This window comes from Nicotiana attenuata, unplaced genomic scaffold (assembly GCF_001879085.1).
Source record: "Nicotiana attenuata strain UT unplaced genomic scaffold, NIATTr2, whole genome shotgun sequence".
NCBI classification, from domain to species: Eukaryota; Viridiplantae; Streptophyta; class Magnoliopsida; order Solanales; family Solanaceae; genus Nicotiana; species Nicotiana attenuata.
The window spans coordinates 238,353-245,920 of record NW_017670936.1 but is presented as its reverse complement, the minus strand read 5'-3'; positions in this window follow the sequence as shown (position 1 = coordinate 245,920).

Genomic DNA, 7,568 nt, shown 5'->3' with positions numbered 1-7,568 from the left:
AAACCTCAATATAAAGATAGAAGCAGCGCAAGAATTTACAGCGAACCAAGAAAAGAATATCCAAAATAAACACACTTGAATCAACAACTGTTGCGGCGCGCAACCCGATCCTAATATATAATGACACTGTTGCGGCGTGCAACCCGACCCACGTATATCATTGTTGCGGCGTGCAACCCGATCCATAAATATCATTGTTGCGGCGTGCAACCCGATCCATAAATATCATTGTTGTGGCGTGCAACCCGATACTCAAATATCATTGTTGCGGTGTGTAACCCGATCCTCAAATATCATTGTTGCGGCGTGCAACCCGGCCCTCAAAAATCACGTGGTAGGCGTACCACACGATCCCATTTCATAATACTACGTGGTAGGCGTACCACACGCTCCCATTTCATCAATCACAATATAACAAAATAATCCCGGCTGGGGGACAACAATATATAACTTCCCGGCAAGGGAACAACAACATAATAACTTCCCGGCAAGGGAACAAAATGTCAAATCAAATGTCCCGGCAAGGGAGAAACATCTATAACCGCACTGGTCCCAACATCTAACTACCGCAACTATAACCGATCCTGTTGCAACATCTAACTGCCACAACTATAATCAATCCAGTTACGACACCTATCTACCACAACTATGATCAATCCTGTTACAACATCTAACTACCACAACTATAATCAAACTTGTTGCTACACCTAACTACCTCAGCTATAACCAACCTATTACAACACTTAACTACCTCAGCTATAGCCAACCTATGGCAACACTTAACTACCTCAGCTATAACTATAGTCATCACTCAACACAAGGAAGCATTAACCTAAGCGTCCGTAATATCAATTAAGAACACAGTACAAGGGAACCACAATTCAACAATGGCCCGCCAAGGGACAACATAATGATCTTTTCTCTCCTCACTTTTACTTCAGAATTCACTTCACAACTCGAGCCAATGCTCTAGAGGTTCAATTATCACTTATACTTTCGCAATTCGCTATACAACTGGAGCCAACGCTCCTCAATGTCCATAGGTCACGATTCTTTCCACATCATTGCACAACAAATAGAAATAATCACCAAGGCATGAATAATACAACGAAGTCATGGAAATCACAATATAGGACCCACGGTCATGCTAGACACCAATGTATAGATACTCGTCACCATGCCTATACATCGTACTCGACAATTAGCAAGTAACAAATAAGACTCTACTCCTATTCCCTCAAGCCAAAGTTAGACCAAACACTTACCTCGAATGCTCCAAAAATCGACTCAAGCCTCTAGTGTAGCTTTACCGCTCGAATTCGGCTCCAACTCAGTCAAAGCTATGAAATAATGACTTTACAATATTAATAATAGCTAAACAAACTAAACCTAATGACTAAATATGAATTCCCAACCTTTCTTCCAAAAATTCCAAAATCGACCCCGGGCCCGCTTGGTCAAAATACGAGGTTCGAACCAATTCCATGTCACCCATTCCCCCACGAGCCCGGATATACAATTTGTTTTCAAATTCGACCCCAAAACGAGGTCTAAATCAAAGAAAATTGAAAAGCCCTAATTCTACCCTTTTCCCCCAATTTACACCCTAAATTACATGTTTTAGGTCTAGGAATTTGATAAATGATGATAGAAAATGAAGAAAACGAGTTAGATAATACTTACCCAAGAAGCTTTGGTGAAGAAGAGCTCTAAAGATCGCCTATGGGCTGTGGAGAAGATGAGTTCGTGTGTTTTGGGTGAAAAATCCCGTCAATGTTCTGTTTTGGTGTATTTAAAATCACTGGGAAAAATTGCCCTTCGCGTTTGCGGGAAGGGGGCCGCGTTCGCTAAGGGTAAACCGGGTAAGCATCGCGAACGCGTGGAGCCAAGCGCGAACGCGTAGAAAGAATGTACTGGGGGTCCGAGGTTTGTTCTATGCGAACGCGTTGAGGGGCACGCGAACGCGATGAAGGGATAAGCAAAGCTATGCGTTCGCGGACGGTGGAACGCGAACGCAAAGAGGAAATTACTGGGCTCCTATTTTTGGCTTACAGTATCGCGAGGTCCAAGACACGAACGCAAAGAAAGAAGACTCAGTACTACGCGAACGCGAGAGGAAGGGCGCGATCGCGAAGAAGGAAATCCCTGTGCACAAATACAAGATTTTTCTGCAACTTTCTAAGTTCAAAAACCACTCCGACACACCTCCAAAACACTCCCGAGCCCTCGGGGCTCCTAGCCAAACATACACACTAACTCAACAACATCCTACGAACTTAACTATGCGATTAAATCGCCAAAATAACATCATAAACGAGGAATCAAACCTCAAAATCATCACTTTTTCATCAAACTTCATAAACTTTCATTTTTAGATATTTAGGTCCGAAACACGTCAAATGACGTCCGATTTCGACCAAAATTCACAGAAAGCGCTTAACCCATATATAAGACTTGTACCGGGCGTCGGAACCAAAATACGAGCCCGATACCACAGTCTTTTAATCAATTTTCATTTCCATTTTCCTTAATAATTTCAGAAAAACAATTTAACAGAAAAATTCTTTTCTCGGGCTCTAGACCTCGGATTTCGACTCCGGGCATATGCCCGAGTGTCATATTTTTCTACGGACCCTCCGGGACCGTCCAATCACGGGTCCGGGTCCGTTTACCCAAAATATTGACCAAAGTCAACTTTATTCATATTAATATCAAAATTCATAAATTGTTACACAGAATTCATATTTAAGCTTTCCGGCTACGCGCCTGGACTGTGCACGCAAATCGAGGCAAGTAAATGTGAGGTTTTCAAAGCCTCGGAAGCACGAAATGAAAGAGAAAACAGGTGAGGACCCTTTGGGTCGTCACATTCTCCACCTCTAAAGCAACCGTTCGTCCTCGAACGGACAAAAGAAGGAAGTACCTGAGTCGGGAAGTAGATGAGGATAACGGCTCCGCATATCGGACTCGGACTCCCAGGTCGATGCCTCAGGGGGGCTGACCTCTCCACTGAACTCGAACAGAAGGAAAACTCTTCGATCTCAACTGTGAACCTGCCGGTCTAGAATAGCCACCGGCTCCTCCTCATAAGACAGATCCTTGTCCAACTGGACAGTGCTGAAATCTAACACGTGGGCTGGATCGCCGTGATACCTCCGAAGCATGGATACATGAAAAACTGGATGCACGGCTGATAAGCTAGGCGGCAATGCAAGTCTATAAGCCACCTCTCCCACACGATCAAGAACCTCAAATGGACCGATGAACCTAGGGCTAAGCTTGCCCTTCTTCCCGAATCTCATCACGCCCTTCATAGGCGATACACGGAGCAATACTCGCTCACCAACCATGAATGCAACATCTCGGACCTTGCGGTCTGCATAACTCTTCTGTCTGGACTGTGCTGTACGAAGTCTATCCTGAAAAAAAAAATCCGGACCTTATCCAAGGCCTCCTGAACCAGATCCGTACCCAATAACCGAGCCTCTCCCGGCTCAAACCATCCAACTGGAGACCGACATCGCCTACCATACAACGCCTCATCTGGAGCCATCTGAATGCTGGACTGGTAGCTGTTGTTGTAGGCAAACTCCGCTAAAGGCAAGAACTGATCCCACGAACCTCCAAAGTCAATAACACAAGCTCGGAGCATGTCCTCCACTATCTGAATAGTCCGCTCGGACTGACCGTCCGTCTGGGGATGAAATATTGTGCTCAACTCAACCCGTGTGCCCATCTCTCACTGAACTGCTCTCTAGAAGTGCGAGGTAAACTGAGTACCCTGGTCTGAAATGATAGATGCCGGCACACCATGAAGGCGAACAATCTCCCGAATATAGATCTCAGCTAACCTTTCGGATGAATAGGACTGCCACAGGAATGAAAGCGCTGACTTGGTCAGCCTATCAACAACGACCCAAACTGCATCGAGCTTCTTTCGGGTCTGCGGGAGTTCAACAATGAAGTCCATAGTGATCCGCTCCCACTTCCACTCGGGAAGCTCAATCCTCTGAAACCATCCACCAGTCCTCTGATGCTCATACTTAACCTGCTGACAATTCAAACATCGAGCCACATATGCAACAACATCCTTCTTCATTCTACGCCACCAATAATGCTGCCGCAAGTCCTGATACATCTTCGCGGCGCCCGGATGAATAGAGTACCGGGAACTATGGGCCTCCTCCAATATCAACTCTCGAAGCCCATCCACATTGGGCATACAAACTCGCCCTGCAGTCTCAAAACTCCATCCGCATCTAAGGTAACCTGCTGGGCACCTCCACGCTGCACCGTGTCTCTCAGGACGCACAAATAGGGATCATCAAACTGCCGATCACGGATTCGCTCCAATAATGAAGAACGAGCGACCGCGCAAGCTAACACTCTGCTAGGCTCAGAAATGTCCAACCTCACAAACCGATTGGCTAAGGCCTGAACATCCAAAGCAAGCGGCCTCTGACTGACCGGAATATAAGCAAGACTGCCCATACTGGCTGACTTCCTACCCGATGCATCGGCCACCACATTGGCCTTCCCCGGACGATATGAAATGGTGACATCATAATCCTTCAACAACTCAGACCATCTCCTCTGCCTCAAGTTCAAATCCTTTTGCTTGAACAAGTACTGAAGACTCTTGTGATCAGTGAACACCTCACACGCCACGCCTTACAAATAATGCCTCCAAATCTTCAATGCGTGACCTATGGCTGCCAACTCCAAATCATGCACTGCATAGTTCTTCTCATGAATCTTCAACTGCCTCGAAACATAGGCAGTGACCTTGCCGTCCTGCATCAACACTGCACCAAGCCCAATACGGGAAACATCACAATAGACTGTATAAGGCCCTGAACCTGTGGGCAAAACCAATACCGGTGCCGTAGTCAGAGCGGTCTTGAGCTTCTGAAAGCTCGCCTCACGCTCATCCGACCATCTGAACTGGGCACCCTTCTGGGTCAACCTGATCATCGGGGCTGCAATAGATGAGAACCCCTCCACGAACCGACGATAGTAGCCTGCCAATCCCAAGAAACTCCGAATCTCTGTAAGTGATGCTGGTCTAGGCCAGTTCTTGACTGCCTCAATCTTCTTCTGGTCAACCTGAATACCCTCTGCTGATACGACATGACCCAGGAGTGCAACTGAACTCGACCAAATCTCATACTTCGAAAACTTTACATATAGCTGACTATCCTTCAGAGTCTGAAGAACCACTCTGAGATGTTGCTCGTGCCCCCTCCTGGCTGCGGGAGTATATCAATATATCATCAATGAACACTATCACGAATGAATCCAAATAAGGCCTGAACACTCGGTTCATCAAGTCCATAAAAGCTGTTGGGGAATTTTTCAACCCGAATAACATAACCAAGAACTCACAATGCCCGTACCGAGTGCGGAAAACTGTCTTAGGGACATCGGATGCCCTAATCCTCAACTGATGGTAGCCAGATCTCAAATCAATCTTTGAAAATGCCTCGGCACCCTGAAGCTGGTCGAACAAATCATCAATCCTCGGCAGTGGATACTTATTCTTGATTGTAACCTTGATCAATTGCCGGTAATCAATACACATTCTCATCGAACCATCCTTTTTCTTAGCAAACAACACCGGCGCACCCCACGACGAAACGCTGGGTCTAATGAAACCCTTCTCAAGCAAGTCTTGCAACTGTTCTTTTAACTCTTTCATCCCCGGCGGGGCCATACGATATGGCGGAATAGAAATGGGCTGAGTGCCCGGAACCAAATCAATGCAGAAATCTATATCCCCGTCGGGTGGCATACCCGGTAAAGCTAAGGTCACAGTCTTGGCATGACAGCCCAAGATAGCGTGGTAAGGTGATAACCCGTCCATCAGCAATATAACACCGAAATCATCCATGTCCAGAAGAAGCAAATCTACACGAGTCTCAAAACCTCCAATAACCACTATACATGAACAATGGACGCGATCCACCATAATAGAATCACCCACCGGCGTAGGCACATAAACAGGGGCACTCAAAGAACCACTAGGCATGACCAGATACGGCGCAAAATAAAACCGAAGCTTCTCTACCACAAACCAGAATAATACCTGCACCTCCACCTCTAGCATCTCTACCTCCACCTCTAATGCCTCCACCTCCACCTCTAGCATCTCTGAGCGGGCTGGACGAGTCCCTCAATGAACCTCCTCACTCTCCCTCACGGGGGGAGAACTATGATAAGAGCATGACGAGCCAAGCCGATGAATCTGATCTCGAGTCAAAGCTGGTGACCTAACTGGTCTGTGCTGCTGCTCAGCTGAAGAAGCGGTGCATGACCTCGCCATTCGCGAGGGACAGAGTAGGGGTTCAATTAGCATTTGAGAAACAAACCGCACGACAAGAAGAGCAAATGTGAAAACTTTTCCGTAACTCTATNCATCATCATCTAAGGTCACCTTCGTGGCACCTCCACGCTGCACCGTGTCTCTCAGGACACACAAATGGGGATCATCAAACTGCCGATCACGGATATGCTCCAATAATGAAGAACGAGCGACTGTACAAGCTAACACTCTACTAGGCTCATAAATGTCCAACCTCAAAAACCGATTGGCCAAGGCCTGAATATCCAAAGCAAGCGGTCTCTGGCTGACCGAAATATAAGCAAGACTACCCATGCTGGAGGACTTCCTACTCAATGCATCGGCCACCACATTGGCTCTCCCCGAGTGATACAAAATAGTAACATCATAATCCTTCAATAGCTCCAACCACCTCCTCTGCCTCAAGTTCAACTCCTTCTGCTTGAACAAGTACTGCAGACTCTTGTGATCAGTGTATACCTCACACGTCACACCATATAGGTAATGCCTCCAAATCTTCAATGCATGAACAATGGCTGCCAACTCTAGATCATGAACCGGATAATTCTTCTCGTGGATCTTCAACTGCCTCAAAGCATAAGCAATGACTCTGCCATCCTGCATCAATACCGCACCAAGCCCAATACGGGAAGCATCACAATAAACTGTATAAGGCCCTGAGCCTGTGGGCAAAACCAATATCGGTGCCGTAGTCAGAGCTGTCTTGAGCTTCTGAAAGCTCGCCTCACACTCGTTTGACCATCTGAATTGGGCACCCATCTAGGTCAATCTGGTCATCGGGGCTGCTATGGATGAAAATCCCTCCACGAACCGACGGTAATAACCTGCTAACCCCAAGAAACTCCGAATCTCCGTAGCTGATGCTGGTCGAGGCCAGTTCTTGACTGCCTCAATCTTCTTTGGGTCCACCTAAATACCCTCTGCTGATACGACATGACCCAGAAATGCAACCGAACTCAACCAGAACTCGCACTTCGAGAACTTAGCATATAACTGACTATCCTTCAGAGTCTGAAGAACCACTCCGAGGTGCTGCTCGTGCTCCTCCTGGCTGCGGGAGTACACCAGGATATCATCAATAAAGACTATCACAAACCAGTCCAAGTAAGGTCTGAACACTCGGTTCATCAACTCCATAAATGCTGCTGGGGCATTGGTCAACCCAAATGACATGACCAAACACTCATAATGCCCATATCGAGTGCGG